Source organism: Macrotis lagotis, chromosome 1, assembly GCF_037893015.1.
Source record: "Macrotis lagotis isolate mMagLag1 chromosome 1, bilby.v1.9.chrom.fasta, whole genome shotgun sequence".
In the NCBI taxonomy this organism is placed as follows: Eukaryota; Metazoa; Chordata; class Mammalia; order Peramelemorphia; family Peramelidae; genus Macrotis; species Macrotis lagotis.
In genome coordinates this window covers 332,840,352-332,865,217 of record NC_133658.1, presented here as the reverse complement: position 1 = coordinate 332,865,217, position 24,866 = coordinate 332,840,352, and the positions used below count along the sequence as shown (strand labels likewise).

The 24,866-nt window shown below is 33.7% G+C and overlaps 1 protein-coding gene across 1 annotated transcript in view; it reads right to left on the bottom strand.

The window, feature by feature from the left end:
• The window catches only part of MEGF9 (multiple EGF like domains 9), a 124,524-nt gene that overhangs the window by 22,464 nt on the left and 77,194 nt on the right, over positions 1–24,866 (bottom strand). The gene's annotated exons all lie outside the window — the stretch shown is intronic.

The following is a 24,866-nucleotide window of genomic DNA, read 5'->3' as shown; positions in this document are numbered from 1 at the left end:
CATTATCCATTGTATTTATTAATGAAAAGGATGTGTTTCTGATGACACATCAATAATTTAATGAGAATTAGAAATAATATAAAATTATATTGTGGTATTGAGAAAAGAACACAGGATTTAGACTGAGAAGGAATAGATTTTAGTTCAGTTAGAAACTGTATGACCTTGACCAATTCTCTTTACCCCTCATCTGTAAAATAATGACTGCCTTGCCTATCTTACAGGGTTATGGTAAAGATAAATGATATTTTATATATAAGTATGATTTTATAAGGGAAAACACTATAAATATGAATTTTCTATTATTATTATTATTATGATATATGAGAATAATCACTCACATCTACTGAGTTTCACAGTTTACAAATATTTTTCCTCAAAATGTACTGATTATCATTGTTGCACAGATAAGCAAAATATTTATTCTGAAATATTAGATTATGTTTTAACATTTTATTTGTATTCAAAATGGTTTCATGATTCATTCATTCAACAAATATGTATTTAAAACCTACCATGTACAGAGAACTGTGCTAGACTTTGGGAGAGATAGAAAGTTTACATAAAATATATGTCTTCCCCTCAGGTAATCGGGTAATATATCTGGGGGATAAGATCTAAGCACAGATAATTATAATAAGTAAAGCAATGTGATAAGTACATTACAGGGGCATTAAAGTGCTTTGTGAGGTCTGAGGGAAAAGGTCATTACCAAGATGTAGGACAAAGATATTAGGGAAGGCCTTCGTAAAGGATGTAGCATTTGAAAGTAGAATATAAAAAGCAATCCAACTTTGTTGGTTCAAAAATCCCTGACAGCTTTAGACACAAAGTATTCCACAAAACTACCAACACAACAGTTATGCATATCAGTCTGCTTTGTGGAGCAGATATTAAGACCCTTGAAGGAGGCCTTCTGAAATAGGAAAACATGCAATTAGTGTCAGAACAGCTAGAAAATTCTGGATCTCAAATACAGAAAAAAAAAATCATCTCTTTATACAGATCAGAAAAAATGCTGAAGGTACATCTCTTTTTTACAAACATCCAAAACATTTTATCAGAGGAGCCTAGAGGATCATTAAAAGACTGTTGGAGAAATGCTTTTTGACTGACAAAAATCTGACAGAAGACAAATATAAAACATTACTTTCTTGGAGCTGTGTCAGATCTATTAAAAAGAAGTAAACTGATCATGTCAGTAGTTTTTTTTTCTTTCTTTTCTTTTTCTTTTTTTTTGCAAGGCAGTGGGGTTAAGTGGCTGTCCCAAGGCCACACAGCTAGATAATTATTAAGTGTCTGAGACTGGATTTGAACTCAGGTACTCCTGACTCCAGGGCCAGTGCTCTTTCCATTGTGCCACCTAGCTGCCCCCAGTAGTTTTTTGAGTGCATTGAAACTGCTCACTCTTACTTTGTCCCATTATGTACAGACACTCCCAATGCTCCATCGATATAAATGGTCATTGCTACCCTGCCTCTACAGCCAATAACCCTCCTCAATTGCTACTGAAAAAAAATGGGCTTGGTTCTCTGTCCAGTCTCTATTCCCATCTTTAAAATTTCAGGTATTACTTCAACCACAAATGTGGAGAGAATTAATCCACTAGACTGTCAGGAGACCTGCCTAATCCTCAAAACAACTTTTTTTGCTTCCCCTAGGATATAGAGAAGTTAAATATTTGGGTTTGGAGCTCAAAGAGCTCAGGACTTATAAGGGCTTTAGAAGGATTCTAAAGTTCAGGGTCACAGTTCAAAGAGATATGGGATTTTGACTCAAAAGAGAAAAATAATGGAAACAAAAATAATTACTAATACTTATCTTAAAAAGTGAGGCAGCAACACAGGGAAAATAGAGAGACAGCCTTGCAGCTTGGAAGAACTGGCTCTGAGGTTCAGACTCTATGGTTTCAACTTCTGTTTCTGATACATGCTGGCTGTAGTATGTTGGAACAGACTTTCAAAAGTTGAAAGCAACCTGCATTGAAACTGTGCTTTCAACTAAGGAAATCTTTCACATCTTGTCACTGATCAATTGGTAGAAAAACGTGAATATGACAGATTAAGATCTATTGTAGGGATCAATGCCTGGGATTTGTCTTTTATCTATTTATGCCCCCTCTCTCAAAATAGCTTCAGACACAATATAGTATATTCAGTCAGAGGACACAGTAAATGTGCAACTTTGATGTATGTATTATGGGTGTCAAGAGGAAGTGTTATAGTGGATAGAAAACTATGCTTGAAGCTAGGAAGATCTGGGCTTAAGAATCACCTCAAACATTAGCTATATGTGATCCTAAATTCAGCCCTTTAGGGAACTCTAAGACTAAAGTACAAAGAAAGTGTCAAGCTGCTTTAGTAGATGGTGTTTCCTAACCCAGAAGATCTCAGTATCAATGTATCCCAGGTCTAGTCTCCACCCTTATCTACTGTGGGTGTCATTCTCCTGAAAGTGAATTAAGTAAAACAGCTTCCTCCCTGGATAGGCTTCCTTCTCTATAAAATGAGGGAATTAAGCTATTAAAGAGTCAAAGTTTTCTCAGGACCTTAAGTCATTCTCTCTAGTCACAACCCAGATAGAACTAACCTATACTGCATCTTTAAAGAGGCCATTTAATCTTTCAAGACCCGTAATGATGAAGAAGAGTTCACCATCTTCAAAGACTGCTAGTTTTACTTTCAAATAGCTCTAATAGGATGTTTCACTTACTTTGAGTATAATAATGCCTTTCAATAACCACAGCTCCTACTTTGGCCTCTGGGGCCAGGCTGACAAGTCTAATCCCTCTACCACAAGACAACTCTTCAAATACCTGAAGTTAATTATCATGCCACAACTAAGTCACATATTCTATTGCCTAAAATCTCCTACTCTGTCAACTGATCCTAATGTGATATAATGTCTGGTACACTTTAGCATCATGTTCACCCGGTTCTGGTTGTGTTGCAATTTCCTTTCTAAAATATGATACCAAAAACCATATCATGTTAGTTGTGGTAGACAAAAAAGGGACTATAACCTTCCTTGTTCTGGACACCATGCCTATGTTAATACAGTTCTATATAAATATGAGTTATTTTTGCTAGTCTGGGCACTGCATATTCACTCCACTTCTCCTGGTCTCAGTTTCCTCCTAAGTAAATGAGACTAAAAGATCTGTAGGGTTCCTTTCAGAAAGTTCCCAACATTCTATGTAGTGAGGTCCTTTTCAACTTGAATATTCTATTATACTATGGTTAATTCCTTTAGCATGCCTATTTCATAATTCTAGAAATATGATGTTATTATTTTTTCTTTTTCCATTAAAAGTTTTATCCAAGTTACCTTTTAAGAGTTTAAGTAAATCTTTTAAAAAATATTTGCCTTCAAGATCAGTTATTAGAAGCCAACTTTGAGATTATGGAATGTTCTTTCAGAATATGAAGAATTTCAATCAATAGATGGATTCCCTCTCAATATGTTTTAGACTGCTCACTCTCAAAAGAGCAAAGAATGTTTAGCACAAAGGCCCAATGTTTTCAATGATAAAAGCTACCCTTTTTTTTCAACCAAAGAAGCTTTGCCAATTACATAATGATTTCTAAAGTATGTGTTGTGCTAATGGAGAGGGCAATATTAAAAGCAGATCTGACACCAAAATGTCAAATCATAGAATTAAATTCCCTTTTAAGGGGAGAGTAATGCTCAAAAAGAAAAATATTTTGTATAAAATCACAGGGACAAGGATATGAAATTAAATACTTGCTAATAATCTTTGATCTTGTGTACTTCCCTAAATATCAAAGTTGCTTAGAATTTGTGTCCCATGCACAAATATGTTAACTTGATTATGTTTAAAATAAGGAATAATTATAGAGTTTAAAATTATAGAGAGTTTCAATGTTTTAAAAATTATTGAATATCAGAACTTAAACTTTACAACATAGAAGAGTGAGAAAGACACTCAAGAGATTATTTACTCAAAATCTGAAACCTAGAAACAAATGATGTGCTCACATTAATAGAGCTAGGTAATGGCAGAGCTTTACAAAGTATACTTCATACTTTACAATGCACTTTTTTTCTACAATAACTGTATGAAGTTGATAATACTGCAAATAGTATCCCTACCAGATATTTCATGAAAATAAGGCTAAGCTCTCTTTAATAGTCATTTTAATAAAAAAAAACCCTGAAACTATCTTATGGAAACAATTCAAATGATTGTTCTAATAAAAGTACAAGTATTATGCTATTAAAAATATTTTGTCTTCTTAGTATACTAACAAGGATCCCCAAATCATCTTAGAGACTCAACAGAAACATAGCATTCTAGATTTTAAAACTCAAAGAGGTTTTAGAAATCACAAAAAAACAGAGTTAAAGTTTAAAAATGTATTTTACCTCATTTCATAATTTTACAAACAAGGCAACCTAAGGACTTGGATTACACAACAAATAAGTTACAAAGCTATGGATTGAATTTAGATTTTCTGGCTACAGCTTTCTGGGATATATATTTATGGTGGATAATCTCTGAGTTTCTTTCTTACTCTAAGATCTATGTTGTAAAGTTTCTTTAAATTCTGATATTCCATAACATCTAAGACTCCCTATGACTATGGAAGGTCAGACAAAGAATCTGAATTATCTTAAAATGGAATAATTAGTTCCTAAATAACTGAGGCTATATAAATTGAACTCATTCTCTGATTTTTCAATGATGTAGTGATCAAAGATTTCTTAAAATTTAAAAACATGTAATAAGTAGCCAAAGTCATAAAAGCTAGTCATTAACTCACAGCCAGAGTCTTCAATGACCAATATCCAAAGAACAGATTCTATCTCAAATCTTTTGTTTCTTGCTCTCAATTTTCTAAATTTCTGGCTCCTCATCAAGATTCAGTTAAATCCTCCCTCTCTAAGTATGAAACTGAAGGTCTTTTATTTCAAGCTTGTAGATTTTTATGAGCACAATTGGTCTGTTAACAGGACTTTTTTTGTGGCTTCATTGCATTTATATCACTGACCTTTGCTTCGAAGAGTGTTCAACAGTCTCTAATAGAGGCAGAGAATGAAAGGGGGTGTTGTAAAGGCTTTATTCTATAAAAGAAGTGACCACAGGCAAAGCTTTCTATTTGCTGAGTGATTTAATTCTTACACATGCAGAACTTGGCCCTGGGCCATGAGTAACATGTTGAGAAAGCACTACCAGGGCAGCTTTACAACGAACAGTCCCCACTCCCTCCCCATCCCTTCTACTGCCCAGGCTCCTTAAAAAAAGAAAAGAAAAAAAGTCCTTTTCCTGTTATTTTAAATCTACCCAGGAAAAAAAGTGAAGGGTGGTATCCAGACTGTTCAACTAGTTTATCAGTCTCTGTGTGTTTTTCCTTCTCTAGGCAGCTGTTGGAAAGGGCAGGCTCTCAAGGGAGAGGGATGCCCACTCAAATAAGTCAATGGATTGCTTAGGGCAGAATTACAAAGGGAATACCAATACCCATCTGTAGGAATGGAATTCTGAATGTATTATGATTAAGAACTGACTACCAACTAGGATAAGTAGTTTCTATTATTTTTTATATTGAACATCAATACAAATGAACTTGTTTCAGTTTATTCTCCTTGGCACTGGGTTTTCTAAAATCTTCCTCAGAAATGATAAGTTTTAGGAAGATGGAAAGAATATGAAATTGTCACTCAATATATCTAGTTACTAGTTCCATTTCTGTCAATCACTCAGTATCTGATCCTGGGTCAATCTTTGAGCTACTTTCTTCATCTATGAATGAGAAAACTGGGCTGGCTGCCCTCAAAAGTCCCATCCAACTATAACATCCTCTGTTCTAAGGTTCATCCCAGACAATACATTCTGTGGTGGCACTACTAAGCACTCTAATTTTCATTATATTAGTTTCTAAGGACATGAGATAGCTGATTCCTTCTTATTATGCTACCATTAAGCAAAGCTAAAATGTTAAGTTAGCTAAATATAATATTCTTTATTTTATTATCTTTATTAAATAACATGTGATTAAATTATGGTTATTATCTTTATTGAATACAATATTCTTGTTGTATGGATCTTTAGGCAAAGATATACCTGGGAACATTTCCTGGATTTTTGATCATATAAGCTTCTCTTCTGTGATTCTATTTCCAAATAATCCATACTTACGAAATAACTAGAAGCAGTTTTATTGAAGCATCAACTGAACATGAGATTATTTTAGTTATCCTTTTCAATTCTTCTCAAGGGACTTCATTAGACTGCTCTTTGCTCCTAAAGGCAGGAGTTCCAAATTTCAGTGAGTGAAGAAGTGAAATATTCTTAGCAAGAAACCATGGGTTTGTCCTAGGTGTATAGAGAACATCATCATTGAAAGCAGAATTACCAACCTTAGAATAAACAATCTAGAAGGGGGAGTGGAGTACTGATTAAGTCCTCTCTATATGTCAGACATTATGCTAAATGCTTTACAAATATTTTAGTCTCACAAGAACTCTGTGAAGTAGATCTTATTATCCTCATTTTGTAGTTGGTAAAAGTGAGGTAGACAAAGATTAAGTGACTTGCCCAGGGACACACAGTTAATAAGTGTCTGAAAACCCAAATTTAGGTCTTTCTGACTTGAGGCCTAGAACTTTATGATACTTAAAAATTCCCCAACATAATACTTTACTTACACATCTATCCACAGTATTACCTAGCTGCCCATTCTTTCTTTCCAAAAGACATCTGGTAATAAGAAATAGAATTTTTAGTATACACTGAAGGTCAGAAATTAATATTATTTTTGAAATACCTAAGTTCATTAAATGAATACTAATGTGATAATGTTTTGCTGGTAAAATTTACTTACAAATTTGGAAAACTGAGCTCAGAGGAAAGGAAGTGACTAATATAAGGTCTCACAGAATAAATGATAGAGCTGAGACTAGAATGAAAAATCTCATCTCCCAATTCAATATTCTATTTAACTATGCTGACTTTATTATTGAAATAATAATAATAATAATAATAATAATAATAATGAAATTGTAATGGGAGGGGGAAAAGTCTTGAATTACTTATATAACTCAGCACATTAAGACCTAGGCTCAACATTTACCTTTGATGTAAACTTATTATACAATTAAAATAAACAAATCATAGAATAAAATCAGGTGAACTTAGAAATGTCATTATTATATGCCTTATATCAGCACTTTATTCTTCAAATGTTGCTCATAGACTACAGTTTGCTTGTCAACATTGGTCCATAAAAGATAAATATATCTGTAGAGATAGCTGGCAGTTTACTAGCTCAATTATGATGAAATACTACAAGTTTTACTCAATTGTTTTATAAAGCTGTTAAGAATATGAAAAGGCATTTATTAAGCAGTTATTCTGTGAAAGTACTAGGGATAGGAATAAAAAAGAGACAGCTAAGTGGCACAGTGGATCTATCCAAGGCATAGACCTTGGAGTCAGGAGGCAAAAATATAGCCTCTAGCACTTCACTATCTGTGTGACCTTGAGCAAGTCATTTAACCCTGACCATATCCAGGGCCATCTCCAGGCATTCTAATTGTTATCTGACCACTGGACCCGGATAACTCTGGGTGGCTTAGTACAGCATCCCCTCACAAAAATCCAATTCATGTGCTTGTCATGGCATCACCTCCCCTGATTCATTCAAAAATGAAGGACAGACATCTATAGATTTTCTTTCCAATTTATTATTTTGAAGCCAATTTCAGGACATCTTCAGTATATGGTAGAAGAACCTGCCAAAAGCAAGTCCTCTTCTAGTATCTGAAAATACAGTTTGTTGAATAAGCTGTGGAGCAAAAATTCAAGAAAATGATTAGAGGGAAAAAAAGGAGGCGATAGAGAAGAAAGGGACAGAGGAAAGAGAGAAGAGGGGGAGAGGTGACAAAAGAAAGGACTTTATATATATAATTCATATGAAATGTAAGACATGAGGTCATTTGGTATTAAAAAGTTGGAAGAAATATGAAAAACTCACCATTGAGACAAGCTATCAAAATATCTTGAACAAGATAAGAAATGTAAAATATTTTATAAATACAGTACTGTAATCATTCCCTAAAATACAATCATTAATTTTCTTTAACCATTCCCCTTCGGTTTTTCACTTCTTTTTGATTCATAGAATAAAGAACTAAAGTCCTTTAGCTAAAGTCCTTTCTAGCTCAAACCCTAAGTCATCTAAACTCTAAGTCATCTAAACCTCTATAAGCTTGTTTTGATGGTCTAAGAGACTGCTATTTTAAAAATGTGACACTTAGAATCACAGAATATCAGAGCTGCAAGGGAATTTACAGATCATCTTTCATCTAGCCCTATATCCCGATCATCTTGCCATCTACCTTGTCACTGATGGCAAACTTCTCTCTACCTAGATTGGCATCTACAATGGACATCCAGGATCAGTGTCACTAATCCCTGGAGAAGTAAATTAATCCACTCAGCACTAGAACTCCTGTCCCAAGTCATCCATTTAACACCCCCCCCACACAAAATTATTTATCTCTTACCTGTGAATAGTAATCAAATCAATATTCTTTATAGCTTCTAGAAAGGGCAAGTTCATTTATTACTTCATTCAACAAGCATTATTTTTACTGTATGTTTGGTACTATGCTGAGAGCTAGGGAAACATAGAAAAGCAAGAGTGTGATCCCTGCTTTCAAGGGGCTCATATTCCATTGGAGTTAAGATGGAAATTACTATGTGTGTGTGTACACATATATATGTGTGTGTGTGTGTGTGTGTGTGTGTGTGTGTGTATGTGTATATGTATATGTATAAATGAATGAAATATGTATTATATATGAAAAGTAATTTTAAAGCAAAGGGAGAAGTTAGGATGTAAGGAAAGCAAACATCTGGAAAGGTCTCCTGCAGGAACTGGGAAGCACAAATGAGGAGAGAGGCTATCCCACATTCTCTACTTAATGAAGTAGTCTATTTTCCTTGCAATAGTTCTAATGAAGTTCTTCATGCTCAGAATAAAGAAGTGCAAACTCCTTGCCTGCTTTTGGTATCTTTTTTATCTGAAGTAATGAAGGAAGCTTCTAAAAGCTGACATTGGTAGGCTCAGGCTAGAACAGAAGGACCCTTGTTCTACCAAGAAAGCCCTGGTTCTCCTACTTCCATTAGAAAATCTAATCAGTGCTCCTTTTTCCAAGGCAGCTGTGTTTTTCAGGACATGAAATATGTTACCTAGAGGGTCAAGCAGATCAAAATACTGTTGAGCCCTTCTACTTAATTCAGCATTTGAATTGTAATATTGAAGCATTTGGCCTTGAGTTTTCCCCTAGTTTCCCATAAAAGTATAACTGCTTTGGTCCTATAAGCCTCAAACATGAAGCTTATAGAATTTGTTTAAATTACTATGTATTCCATTATGACCACCAAGTATGGAAGGAACTCCTTTTCTGATATACTAAAAATTTCTCCAATGTAATACTGTATTTATAAAACCAATGGGTCTCTAGAATGCTTCACAATGTCTTAATATTTGAAAAATAAATTAGCTTCTCAAGTGAAACATTTTGGATTTTGAGCCAGGAGTCTTGGAATTCAGGGCTTACCTTTGCTATCTAGTATCCTAAAGTTTAAAACAACTTTTGGGATTAGGATATGAAACTATTTCCAAATGACTTAAGGACTTTAGATGAAATTGTTTAGTTGAGCTTTCTAGGGTAGAATTAGGACCAATATTAAAAAGCAAATAAATAAATAAAAGAAATATAGGGAGGATGATTTGGGCCCATAAAAGGAAAATTTTCTTAACAATTATAACCATCCAAAAATTAAATAAATAGCCTCAAAGTAGACCCTAAGCTCCACCTCACTAAAAGATCTTCAAAAGAAGGCTAGAAGTTCACCTGTTAGGACATTATTAAAAAAAGACTCATGTTGCAGAGAGAGAGAGAGAGAGAGAGAGAGAGAGAGAGAGAGAGAGAGAGAAGTGTGAAACTATATTTGATATTTGAAGCATCAAGGTATCTTGAGGGAGAGTCAAAAAGTAGCCTATGTCAGGTCAGGCAAACTATCACCATCATTTCAACCAAATTCTACTGATGGAGGCAGCCCAGGATGTTGAACTCCAAAACCTTGGAAATAGTCTTCCAACATAATACTTGGAATCACTATTTTGGGAAGCAACTTTGTCATCTAACCTGTCAATTGCTCCTGAAGGTGTTAAAGACACAGCTACTATAGACCTAGAAAAGAACATTCTTGCCATTAAAGTCTTTGATGCTGTCAAATAGATAAAATATATATGAATACTTTATTACTGTGAATGACAATTAAAGAGGTTTTTACCATCTGCTTTGTCACTGTATCCTAAAAACCATGGGATTTTTCCATCTGTTGCAGCAGAAACTTTCCAAATGTATTAATCTCCATCAGAATGTGCGCTACATGAGAGTAAGGATTGTCATATTTTTCTGTATTTCCAGCACTTAGTACAGTGCTTTGCACAGAAAATATGATTAACAAATGCTTCATTTATTCATTCGTGTTCTTTCCAATTTAACAAGCTATGATTAAGACCTTTAAACTCTCTGAAACTAGTTTCTAGTTAGCAAAGCAAGGAAAATACCATCTTCTCTTTCTGCCTCAGGTTTATTGTAGAACTCAAGTAAACTAGCAGATAGAATGGTGAGAATGATCTATACTTTATCCTATTCTCACAGGGTTTTGATTTTTTTTCACAAGCTTTCTACATTTTGAAAGTTTCATTTAACATAGCTTGAAGATACTATAATAAACATTTGCTTATAGTATATCCATTTTAAAAAGTTATTCATAAATTTTTATGGAACAGGACTAAATGAAACATGCTACCCACCTCCTGAAGGAGAGGATGATGGACTCAAGGTACAGAATATGAGCCATAAACTTTTGACTTGTAAATCTATTTGTTTTATTTGACTATTTTCAGACAATTGTGGGCACCAATTTTGTCTGGGATGTTGTCCTGTTTCAATTTGTTAAATTCTCAAGTCGTATTTGTAGTGTATGGATTTGTTATCTGTTAGGTTTGTGAATGATAAGAAGTTAATAGTAACTAATATTTCTATAGCACTTTATAATTTGCAAAATATTTTACATACATTAACTCATTTGATTCCTACAATAATCCTATGAGATGGTTACTAATTTGATATTCATTTTACAGATGAAGAGATGACAGTTTGTTTTATTTGTCCAGGATCACATAGCAAGTTGTTTTGGGTTTTTTTGCAAGACAATGGGGTTAAATGACTTGCCCACTGTCATATAGCTAGATAATTATTAAGGCTGGATTTGAACTCAGATCCTCCTAAATCCAGGGCTGGTGCTCTATCCACTACACCGCTTAACTGCCCAGCAAATAAGTTTTTAAGGCAGGATTTGAACTTAGGTCTCACTCTAAGTTTGATTATCAATTACTACTATTTGAAAAGTTGTAAAAAAAAATCCACAAAGAACACATGGATTTACAACATGAAAAAAATACTCAGCAGTCTTAACTTAGAAAATGCAAATATCTCAATGGCTGATATTGTTGCAAAACCACAGCTAGTTATATGGGATTTTTCATAGAATATGACAACAAAATTAGCAGTAAGTAAAAACTGAGGACATTAGTTTTAACAAATAATAACTAAAACCCCCATACTGAATGAGGCATCTGATTTCTTTCTTTTAAAAACTTATTTATTAATGCCATTTAGCTAAACTGCAATTATTTCATACATCTGCATAAGTAAATCTTCCTTTATAACAGAGAAAAATATTTAAGCAAAAACATCTGACATGGATGTCAGACATAATCTGACAATGACTACAATATTCTAAATTAAGTTCTTAACTCTCTCTGCCATGGTGGAGGAGGTATCTCATTCAAGATGCTCATTGCTTTTCCCTATTGTTTAGGCTTCACTTTCTTTTTTAGAGATCTTTTTTCATATTCATTGTTATAGCCATTGTGTATACTATTTTCTTGGTTCTTGTTTATTTTATGCTCTGCTGCTAAGCTAAATCTTTCCACATTTTCCAAGTTCCTAATATTTGTCATTTATTTCTGTAAACTAATATTCTATTTTATACCCATACTATAATTTTTTCAGCTATGCTTCGATAAAATGGGCACCCATACTTTATTTCCAGTTCTTTGCTATCAAGAAGAATGTTGCTATGGATATTTTTGGGTTGTTTTTTTTTTTTGCAAGACAAATGGGGTTAAGTGGCTTGCCCAAGGCCACACAGCTAGGTAATTATTAAGTGTCTGAGACCGGATTTGAACCCAGGTACTCCTGACTCCAAGGCCAGTGCTTTATCCACTGTGCCACCTAGCCGCCCCTGCTATGGATATTTTGATATATATTGGATCTATTTTTTTTTCTTTAACTTTCTTAGGAAAAATGCCTGGTCATTGGATGGCTGGTCAAAAGATAACTACTATTTAACTATTATTCTTGCTTGGTTAAAAACTGAAGTCTAGAATGGTTAGACTATTTTACAGTCTCACCAACAGTACATGGGTGTGTATGTTTTTCCTACAACTCCTTCAACATTTACTGTCTCTATCTGTGACAAGTGGCAATGACATATGGGTAAACTTAATTGCTGTAGTTTGTTTTACTATTATTGTGATTTAAAATACATTTTTACATTATCATTTATTTGTTTGTTCACATCTTCTGACCACTTACATAATGCAAAATGGCTCTAGGTGCTTGCTATAATTTGCATCATTTCCCTAAGTATTTTAGAAGTCAAATTTTTATTGGCGAAATTCAACACAAATATTTTCTATACTCTGCCATTTGGTTTTTATTTAGCTTTCATTGATATTATTCATGGAAAGGGGTTTTTTAATTTTACATAGTAAAACATGTTTATTTTATCCTTTATGATCTGGTTTATTCTTTATTTGGCTAAGAATTCTCTACCTGATTTTAATTTCATCAATTTTTTAGTTAACATATCCATTTTGAGCTTATTTTGGAATAGATAGCTAACTATTTTTATTTCATTTTTTTAGTTTTTGCAAGGCAGTGGGGTCAAGTGACTTGCCCAAGGCCTCACAGCTAGGCAATTACTAAGTGTCTGAAGCCGGATTTGAACTCAGGTACTCCTGACTCCAAGGCCAGTGCCCTATCCACTGTGCCACCTAGCTGCCCCATATAGTTAACTATTTATAATGCCGTGCCCCAATACTTTTTGCCTCCTTAATTCCATTGAGATTCTAGACATTTCAATGTTTTGTTTTTCCAAATGAATTTTATTTTGTCTACTTCTAAGCAGTATTTAAAATCTGATAGTACAGTTCTAAATGTATAGACACATTTGAGGATGATAGGATTATAGATTCAGAGTTGGAAAGAATCTTCTAGAATGAATATCTAATCCTAAAACTCCCTGATTTTACTCATAAGGAAAATGGAGGCCCAGAAAGGTTAAGTGATTTGCCCAAAGTGGCACAGTTGGGATTTAAATCCTAGTTCTCTGACACCAAATCTGATACTTTCCCCACCATACCAAGTTGCCTCTTGTCTAATGTTATTATTGTATTGGTGTGGATCAATCATGAAAGGCAAATTATTTGCCAATTACTTGTCTCCTTTGTTTCTGTAAAAAGGATTTGGTAAATATTCATAGCAGCTATTTGTGGTAGCAAAGAATTAGAAATCAAACAAATGCCCATCAATTGGTGAATGGCTGAACAAATTGTGGAATATGTACCTTATGGAACACTATTGTCCTATTAGAAATCAGGAGGGTTGGGATTTCAGAGAAGCCCAGAAAGACTTGCATGAACTGATGCTGAGTGAGATGAACAGAATCAGAAGAACATTGTATACCATAATAGCAACCTGGGGGTGATGATCAACTGAATGGATTTGCTCATTCCAAAAGTGCAAAAATCAGGAACAATCTAAGGGTATCTGTGACAGAGAATACCATCTGTATTCAGAGAAAGAATTGTGGGGGTTTAAACAAAGACCAAAGATTATTATCTTCAATTTAAAAAGAAAGTTGCATTATGTATTACATAATTTTGTTATTTCTAATATCTTATTTTTTTCCTCAAAGACACGATTTTTCTGTCAACACATTCAATTTTGATCAATGCATAGCATAGAAACAATGTAAAGATTATCAGACTGCCTTCTATGGTGCAGGGGGGAGGGGAGGGAAGGAAGTTAGGGAGAAAATGTATAAAATTCAAAATGTTACCAAAAAATGGTAGGTAATTGTATATAATGATAGGCTATTGTATATAACTGGAAAACAAGTAAAATATTTATATAATAAAAGGATTTGGTAGTTTATTATAGCTATATTTTATTGTATAGTTTATCTAAACTTTGATGATTGGGTAGGTTAACTCAAATGATTTATGCATTTTGTAGTTATTATTTTTTTTAATGAACATTCCATTTATTCCTATTCTCTCTAGTGTTTTTTCCAGTTATATTTTATGAAAGGTATTCAACATTCATCCATATGTATATGCATATTTATGTTACATAATTTCCTTTCACTGTCCCCTCCCACCCCCCTTCCCCCTGCAGCAAACAGTATAGTGAACATTGTACACACACACACACACACACACACACACACACACACACACACACTTGTGTTTAACATGTCTACAGATTAGTCATTTTCTGTTTGAGAAATTAAGTCTAAGGGAAAAGAAAGAAAACCATGAGATAGGAAGGAAAAACAAGAGAAATTTTTAAAAAGTGAACATAGTATTCATTCAAATTCTGCAATTTATTTTTTTTTTTGGTTTGTTTAGTTGTTTAGCTGTTGTTAATATGTACAATGTTTTTCTGGTTCTACTTCCTTCACTCAGCATCAATTCCTGAAATTCTTTCCAGGTTTCTCTAGAGTCCAACAATTCACAGTTTCTTAGAGAACAATAGTACTCCATAATAATCATATACCATCAACTTGTTTAGCCATTCCCTAATTGATGGGTATCCCTCAATTTCCAATTCTTTGCATGAAGTTACTTTTAATTGATTATTTTGTAGTGTTCTTGATTTTATACCAGGACTATATAGAGAGGTTAATGATTTTGTGGATTTTATAATATTGGAGTTATTACGTATCTTAATTTATTATTTATTTTCTTAAGATTATTTTTTTTAATTGACAATATTCTCTAGGGCAGCTAGGTGTCACAGTGAATAGGGCACTGGCCTTGTAGGCAGGAAGACATGAGTTTAAATCTGGTGTTAGATACTTGATACTTATTAGCTGTGTGACCTTGGGCAAGTCACTTAACGCTAATTATATGGCATCCAGGACCATCTACAGTGGTTCTGATCCATACATAGCAGGACCCTGGATCCAGATGGTTCTGGAGGAGAAAGTGAGGCTGGTAACTTAGCACAGCAGCCCTCTCACTCAAATCCATGTACTTGTCATGGCATCACTTCCTTGATGTCATGATCTTCTTTGAGAATGAAGAACCAAAAAATCATTTATTCTCTGCAGTTTTCCAAGTATACCATCATGTCATCTGCGAATATAGTGAATTTCATCTCAACTTTTCCTGTGTTTATAATTTTAATTTTGTTCTTTTAATGTTACAGTTAGCTTTCTGGAATTATGTCAAATCAGGAGTGGGAGGGGTCATCCCTTATTTTAATCCATTTGTACAGGGGAAGTGCAGGTGTGCAAAGGTCATTTTTTAATATAATGAAAGGCATATGTGTTTTTCCACTACTAATAATAAGTTCTTAATTTTAAACATATGCCTTTCATTATATTGAATTTACACACCTGAACTTCAAGAATTTTTTAAACACAAATATATGCTGCATTTTGTCAAAAAATTTTCCTACATATATTTAAATAACTAATTGGTTTTCTTACTTTTGTTTATTATAGTGACTTTTTCTAATGGTAAACATTCTTACATCTATGGAAATGAATCTAATTTGATCACTATTTTAGAGAAGTATTTTCTGTATATATGTTATAGTTATGCTGATAGGATTTTATTTTAAACTTCTTTATCAATATGCCAATGCAAATATATAATTCTCTTTCTCTGGTTTACACTGCATTTTTCTGTTTTGAACCCAAATTGTCTCATAAAAGAAGCTTAGTAGAGTGCTTGTTTTCTCTATTATTGAGAATAATTTTGTAACAGATATTACTTTTTCTATATTTAAGTTCTCACTGTAAATCCTTTTTTTTCAATAATTTGTAGTTTTCTTTCTTTTTTGAGTCTGAGTTAACATTTCTGTCTTTTGTTACTATGTGTGTTTTATAATTTTCTAAACACTATCAGTTTTAAGTTTTGTTATATACATTGTATTTATTATTTGATAATTCTATTTCCTTCATTGTAAATTTCCCTTGTCCCTTATAGTTTGGCAATTTGATTTTTCACTCTTTTTAAAAAAATCAATTTAAAAATCAGTATTGTTAAGTTTATTTTGTTCATTGTTGAACTAATACAGTTCTTAGTTGATCAATTTTCTAGGTCTTTTTAGTTTATAAAATTCTCTAATTTAAAAGATTTCTTTTGTATTTGTTTAGGGCTAAGTGATTTTTCCCCCCTAGAATTAGTCTTTTAAATTGCAGGCTCAGTGGATTTTTATCCTTTTTTTTCTATTTGGTCAATAGAAATTCTCAGAGATTAACATTTCATCTGAGGATTGATTAAGCTATGTCTTCTACATTCTGGTATGTTTTTACATTGATAATATTTTCAATATAATTATCTATTCCTTAACTCATTAAATTATTCTGAATATCATTAATCATCCTCTAATTTACATCTGTACCTTTTGCTCATATTTCTTTTCTTTATTAATAATATCATTGCATTATGATCTATAAACAAAGTATTTATAATATCCTTTTATATTTGTTTATGCTTTGTGATTTTGGAAGTGTATGCACAGGGAAAGGTAAAAAAGTGATGAGCTAAAGGGGCGGCTAGGTGGCGCAGTGGCCCTGGAGTCAGGAGTACCTGGGTTCAAATCCGGTCTCAGACACTTAATAATTACCTAGCTGTGTGGCCTTGGGCAAGCCACTTAACCCCATTTGCCTTGCAAAAAACCTAAAAAAAAAAGTGATAGGCTCATAAACTGGGTTTCAGTGACTTTCTTTAACAATTATAAATAGGTTCTTTTACTTTTCTTCTTTACAATTGCTCTGATTTATATATTTTGGGGCTCTTAATTTGTTAATTAGTTAATTTCATAACTAGTCTATGTGGAAGAGGAAGAGCTACCCTAAGAAATCTTTTACTCTATCTTCTCAGAATCCCCATATAGCTTTCTTTCAATGAACACTTACGTGATTTGGTAAAAATTTTTAATCAGACACCTTTCATGGCAAGTTTTATATAAAGAAACATGATAAAATGGAAAAGTCTTGCAGTTAAGAGATCCAGGAGACTTGAACTTTTTCTCACTAATTCATTACCTGAATTAGATTAGGTTCTTAGGGCTTCAGCTTCATCATTTAAAATGAGAAAGTTTATAAAGTCACTGTCACCTTTAACATTTTACTCTAAGGTTCCTTCCAACTCACACATTTGAAGATTTTAAATGGAGCTAGATGGAAATAACTGAATCCAACAATATGTCAAGGAGAACTTTTAACCAAAGGAACTATAAAAAATTTGGATGTAGATTTCAGGTTACACAATAATAATGGCATAGCTATATAGTAATAGTAAATACCCAGATATAGAGAGAGCTTTGTTTCTCCCTGTCATTTAAGATCATTTGTTAACAATATCCTTTTGAAGTAGGCAAGGCACATGGACATAAATCTGTAATAGACAAAAAATATTAAATCACAAAGAAATTTTCCCAAGGTCATAAAATTAATGGGAAGTAGAACTGAAACTCAGATTTAGGTCAACTTCCAGTTTCACTAATCTATATCACACTACCTCTCCTTTTAGAAAAAGAAATTACACACTGTACAGAAAATAAAGCAGAGGCTTAACAGAGCAGTGGAGACTACTCTACAGAAGCCCTTTTATATCAAGAGGAAAATACTAACTTTCTGTACTTTTAGGCTCAAGAGAAGTGCTATATTCACTTTCCCTTTATGGGGAAATGGGTTGAGCGCACTTCATTCCAAATATCTCCTCCAAAGTCATTCTGGCCAGCCTTGCCATCTGGGAGGAACTTTTGTCCTGGGACCTCATTCTGCTGAGTAGTAACTAGGTCTACCTAGATCATTATTTGAGGAAAAACCTCAACTATGCTTCACTTCACTCCTTACTCTCCAATCACCAATTGCCTTTATATCTCCTCTAACTGTGGCATTATAGATGAAGTGTATCAATCTACTTCTCCAAAGCTCTCCTCATCATCTTTGTAACTCTCTAGACCAAAGAGCCCTTTCCCTGTGACCCTTGGTGTGTTATCTCCCCAACTAGAACTCAAGTTCTTTGAGACTGTCTTTGTTCTTTGAACTTGCATTCCTAGTGGCCAGCAGAGTCCTTGGCAAAAAACTCTTAAAGACATTTTCCTTGATTCATTTCAATGAAGTTGGATGAATCAACAATGTGATAGTTAATACTATATTTTTACTAATTTGGCTGGTTACAGAAAGGATGATAGATAAACTTTCTGGTTCTAAAAAACCAATCTTTTGGAATAGACAAGGCATCTGCTAAAATTTTCCAGTAATAAAATTTTAACTTCCAAAAATTGCCTTTAAACATTCTTTACTGCACCAGGAAAAGTTTTAATAATCTGAATTACAGAATAGGAATCTGCAATATAAAACTATAGAAAATGTACTAAAAATGCCACAAAAGAATAAGAGTGATGATTGCAATCACAGTGATAGTATGTCAGATAATTTTTTCAGATGACTATAGCAGATGTCTAGTTAATAATTAGTAGATTGAGTAGAAATGTCATGAATTATAAAGGAATAGGTGCTTTAAGAATGAATATATTAAAAGAATATACAAGCTTTCTAGACTCTTAGCCTTGCATCACTTGAGTTTAATCATGAAATCCACTGCTTTTTTCTAACAAAACTCAATTAGGCTCTTTATTTTCTTTAAGTGGAGTCTTAAGTTACAAATTTAGTCTAGTTTTGCCTTCAATTCATAGTATGATCTCAAGTTGGAAGAGACATTAGAAGACAGAATTTTAACACTTAGAAGGAACTTCTACTCCAAACTACTAATCTTACAGAAGTGACAGAGAAGTGAAACAATTTATTTGTCCCAAATTGCAGCTAGAATCAGAACTCTAACCCAGCACAGTCCAGTATTCCATACACTATGCTTGGTTTGGCATAGTTCTTGACACTATGTGTTGGAAATATTTTCTTTAACTCAAATGGAATAAGGAGACCATTTTTGTCTATAGTTTTCAGTGATTTTAAAAAATTAAGTCGTTATATTGAAACATTATTTTATTATCTAAAAGGAAAATTAGGTATATTATAGATCTGAAAAGTTCTTTTTAAAAAGAATTACATGGGGGGCGACTAGGTGGCGTAATAGATAAAGCACTGGCCTTGGAGTCAGGAGTACCTGGGTTCAAATCTGGTCTCAGACACTTAATAATTACCTAGCTGTGTGGCTTTCAACAAACCACTTAACCCCATTTGCCTTCAAAAACCTAAAATAAATAAATAAATAAAATAAATAAAAAGAATTGCATGATGACATGATGGTATTCCTAGAGAATCCCAAGAAATCATCCAAAAAACTACTGGAAACAATTAACAATTTTAGCAAAGTTGAAGGATATAAAATAAATCCTCAACTTTTCTATTATATGACTAGCAAGATACAGCAGGAAGAGCTAGAAAGAGAAATCTCATTCAAAGTAACCTCAGACAATATAAAATACCTGGGAGTCTATTTGCCAAGGCATAATCAGACTTTTTGAAAACAATTACAAAACACTTCTCACACAAATTAAATCAGATTTAAATAACTGGGAAAACATCAACTGTTCATGGATAGGTCAAGTTAATATAATAAAAATGACAATTCTACCAAAACTAAGCTACCTGTTTAGTGCCCTACTAATCAAAATTCCAAAAAATTACTTTAATAATTTATGAGTTAGAAAAAGTTGTAATAAAAAAGTGGCTTAGCCCTACTTGGTCTAAAATTATATTATAAAGCATCAATCATCAAAACTGTCTGGTATTGGCTAAGAAATAGAGTGGAATAGACTAGGTGCAATAGCAGGAAATGATTACAGTAATCTGCTGTTTGATAAACCCAAAGAGTCCAGCTATTGGGATAAAAATTCACTCTTCGATAAAAACTGCTGGGAAAATTAGAAGTTAGTATGGAAGAAACTTAGATTAGACCAACACCCTATACCAGGATAAGATCAAAATCATTTCAGGATTAAGACATAAAAAACAACATTATAAGCAAACTAAAAGATCAAGGACTAGTTTACCTGTCAGACCTATGAAAGGGAAAGCAGTTTATGACTAAGGAAGAGATGGAGAACATCACTAAAAGCAAACTAGATGATTTTGTTTACATTAAATTAAAACCACTGTAACTAAGATCAAAAGAAATGTAATAAACTGGGAAACAATCTCTACAACTAATGTTTTTGACAAAGGACTCATTTCTAAAATATACAGAATACTGAGTCAAATTTTAAAAAAAAGCCATTCCCCAACTGACAAATAGTCAAAGGATATGCAAAGGCAATTTACAGATGAGGAAAATCAAAGCAATTCATAGTCATATGAAAAATTGCTCTAAATCATTACTTATTAGAGAAATGCAAATTAAAGCTTCTCTGAGGTACCACCTCACACCTCTCAGACTGGCCAATATGACCAGAAAGGATAATGATCATTGTTGGAAGGATTGTGGGAAATCTGGGACACTATTACATTGCTGGTGGAGCTGTGAATTCATCCAACCTTTCTGGAGAGAAATTTGGAACTACACCCAAGGGACAACAAAAATGTATACCCTTTGATCCAGCAATATCACTACTGGGTCTATACCCTGAAGAGATGATGAAGGGTAAAAACATCACTCATACAAAAATATTCATAGCAGCCCTGTTTGTGGTGGCAAAGAACTGGAAATAAATAAATGTCCTTCAATTGAGGAATGGCTCAGCAAACTGTGGTATATGTATGTCATGGAACACTATTGTTCTATTAGAAACCAGGAGGGACAGGGATTCAGGGAAGCCTGGAGGGATTTGCATGAACTGATGCTGAGTGAGATGAGAAGACCCAGAAAAAAACTGTACACCCTAACAGCAACATGGGGGTGATGTTCAACCTTGATGGACTCACTCATTCCATCAGTGCAACAATCAGGGACAATTTGGGGCTGTCTGCAATGGAGAATACCATCGGTATCTAGAGAAAGAACTGTGGAATTTGAACAAAGTTCAAGGATTATTACCTTTAATTTAGGAAAAAAACTGATATCTTATTGTCTGATCTTGCTATCTCTTACACTTTATGTTTCTTCCTTAAGGATATGATTTCTCTCTCATCACATTCAATTTTGATCAATGTATACCATGGAAACAATGTAAAGACTGGCAAATTGCCTTTTGTGGGGGGTGGGGGGGAGGGCAGTAAGATTAGGAGAAAAATTGTAAAACTCAAAATAAATAAAATCTTTGTAATTCAAAAAAAGAAAAAAAGAAAAAGAATTGCATTATTTTCCTAGAATAAAAGATAGAATGGGATTTGTTATGATTGGTGAACAACATCCTATAGAAAGTTTACTCAAATGGAAATTGTGTTTTTAGTGATCAAGTAATTTTTGGTGAATGCTGGAATTGAACTAGACTTGAGATGTGATCTAGTCAAAGTCTTTTCCTGACTACATGAAACAATTTTATAATTTCTGGAAAATTCAGTCAGCCTCAGCTCGAATACTTCAAGTAATAAGATATTCATTATTTGATCAAGCAGTGCACTTCACTTTTGGATAGCTCTAATTGTCATGAAATTTACCCTTATATTAAACAGAAATCTGTTTCCTTTTAACTTCTTCCCATAGGATTTTGGCCTTTTGAAGGCACAAAGAACATGTCTGATGCCACTTCCATATAACAGCCTTTTGGATATTTTGAAGTCTCAGTTTCTTCAATCCAGTCCTTTCCTAGATTTTTAATAAAATCTTCAAAGATTATCAAATCAGATTACAACAAATTACTATTATTCATAGTGTTGAGTAAAATGTGATTAAGAATCCTAGATGCAAATCATTCCTGGATTTCACAGCAAGATACAATATAAAAGTGGTACATGTATTTGGTATTATTACTTCTTTCTCCTAGTGAGCATCAGTTTATTTAAGAGTCAAAACTACATATAGTCAGGAATAAACTCACACAATTAAAAGTTTAGCAAAAGTTGAGTTGTAGGTGATACCTAACCTTTAGAGTTAATATTGAAGAAGGAAAGTTGGGGGGGCAGTAACCTGAAAAAGTACTCTACTGAGTAGTAGAGGGTTTTAGGTCTTGATGAGAGCAAAGAATAGATTTAGGAAAAGTGAAGCATAGGGAGAAATTGCTCTCCAGAACAACTGAATCAGTATACAACTTCACCAACCAAGTATTAGTGCTGTAATTTCCCCCCCATACCATCTCCTTCTCTAGCTCATTTTATAGATGAGGAAACTAAGGTAAACAGGGTTAAGCAACTTGCCCATGACCACACAACTAGTAAGTATCTGAGGCTGCATTTGAACCTAGGAAGAGAAGTCTTTCTGACTCTAGGCCATGGACTCTCTCTCCACTGTACCACCTAGCTGCTCCTTTTAGGACTATAGCTTAGCATAAATTGAGCTTCAGACTTTATGGGAAAGCTAGTTTACCATTTAAATTAGGAAAAGACTAAACTATCCAAGAATGAGTTTTCTGAAACTCCAACTGTGTATTAACAACATATAATCAAAGTCTTACAAAAAGCTTTAGCTTTCAAGACTACAGATTTCTTTTCAGTTATTCTTTAGAGAATTTCATAGAAGTCATCACAAAGTCAGATATGACAAAGCAATTTTTGAAGTTAGGAATCAGTGGCTTAAGTTGTCTTATCCAGAGTAGTCAGCTTTTTTTAACCATGATGGGGAAGGACAGCAGTAAAAAAAGACTGAGAAAAGGATGTAGCTTGTTACCAGTTTTATTCTTTTCATGTTCAATCAGTTTGGTTTATGATTGCATTGTGTAGTAGAAAGAGCCTACAGACAAAGAAAGAGAAGACTCATGCTTCAATTTGCCACTTGCTGTGTGACAGGGAACTTGAGCTCTCTGAGCTTCATTTTCATGATCTATAAAAAAAGGGGGTTTAGGGGCAGCTAGGTGGTGCAGTGGATAGAGCACCGGCCCTGAGTACCTGAGTTCAAATCCGGCCTTAGACACTTAATAATTACCTAGCTGTGTGGCCTTGGGCAAGCCACTTAACCCCAGTTGCCTTGCAAAAACCTAAAAAAAAGTAAAAATTAAAAAAATAAAAAAGGGGTTTATAATAGTTATCTCAAGGTGCCATTATAAAGATCAAATGAGATTTGAACACATAAAATGCTTTATAAACTGTAATATACTTTATTACATATATATGTAGATAGACAGATACTCACAGACCATCTTCAAATATCAAAGATGGAATAGACTCTGAGGCCTCATTTCATCCAAGATATTCAAATCTAAGCAGGTTTCTTTTTTATAATATTCCCAACAAGGAGTCCTCCAGACTCCTGCTTTTCATTTTTCAAAACCTATTAGGAAAATTTTTCTTCATACTTAGCCAAAACTTGCCTCTTTAAAACTTCCACCCTTTGCTCCTACTTATATTCTCTAGAGCTAAGCAGGAGAAAAATACTGTCTTCCATATGTCAGCCCTTCACATAACTTGAAAAAAAGATCATTACCCCTTCTTTTTTCCCTGCATCTCCTCTTTTCCAGTGTTTGTTGTATAGCATGATTTCTATGTTAAAATGAACAATCCAACAGGATGCAAATTCTTTGAAAGCAATGTCCCATATATCATCAATGCATTACAAGTTAAACATTTGGAGAGCCCTAGTAGTGGCAAGCCTAATGAAGCATTTCCTTTCCTGATCCACTATACTCTGATTTTGTGAACTAGAATTCAGGTAAAAGAAGTAGTAATTGCAAGGTTGCCTCATGTCCACAGGGTTTGACTATCTTTTGGCTTACAACTTGCTTTAACTCTAGTCACTGACATTTGCATTTTATGACAAATGAGTCAGAAAATGATGAACAGACCACCAATTCAATATACAAAGACTATATTATTGTCTTAGCAAGAAAGGATTTTGTCTTCATATTTCTTTCAAGTAACAGTCTCATGGACCATCAGGACTTCAACTCCTTCATTTTAACAGAGAAGATCTAGATTCAGAAAAATAAAATGACCCTTGCCCCAGGTTACACATCTAGTTGTTGGTAAAACTGAAATTAGAACTTAGGTCACCTGATCTTTTGTTAAGTGGCTGGTCAGAGATAGAGGTATAGTCTCTGTCTGGGGAATAGAGGAAATAAAGGCCAAAATTAACAATAAGTCTACATTCACATAGCAATTTTTTTTTGTTTTTGCAAGGCAATGAGGTTAAGTGACTTGCCCAAGGTCATACAGCTAGGAAATTATGAAGTATCTGAGTCTGGATTTGAACTCAGGTTCTCCTGATTCCAGGGCCAGTGTTCCACCCACTACACCATATAGCTGCCCTTTACATAGCACTTTAATAAAGTTTTTTTCTTCATAATAATACTATAGATAAACTAATGTTAAGTACTATTATTACCATTTTACAGATGAGGTAACTGTTCAGAGAGATTAAGTGCCTTGGCCAGCATAAGTTAAGTTAAAACCTAAACCCAGGTCT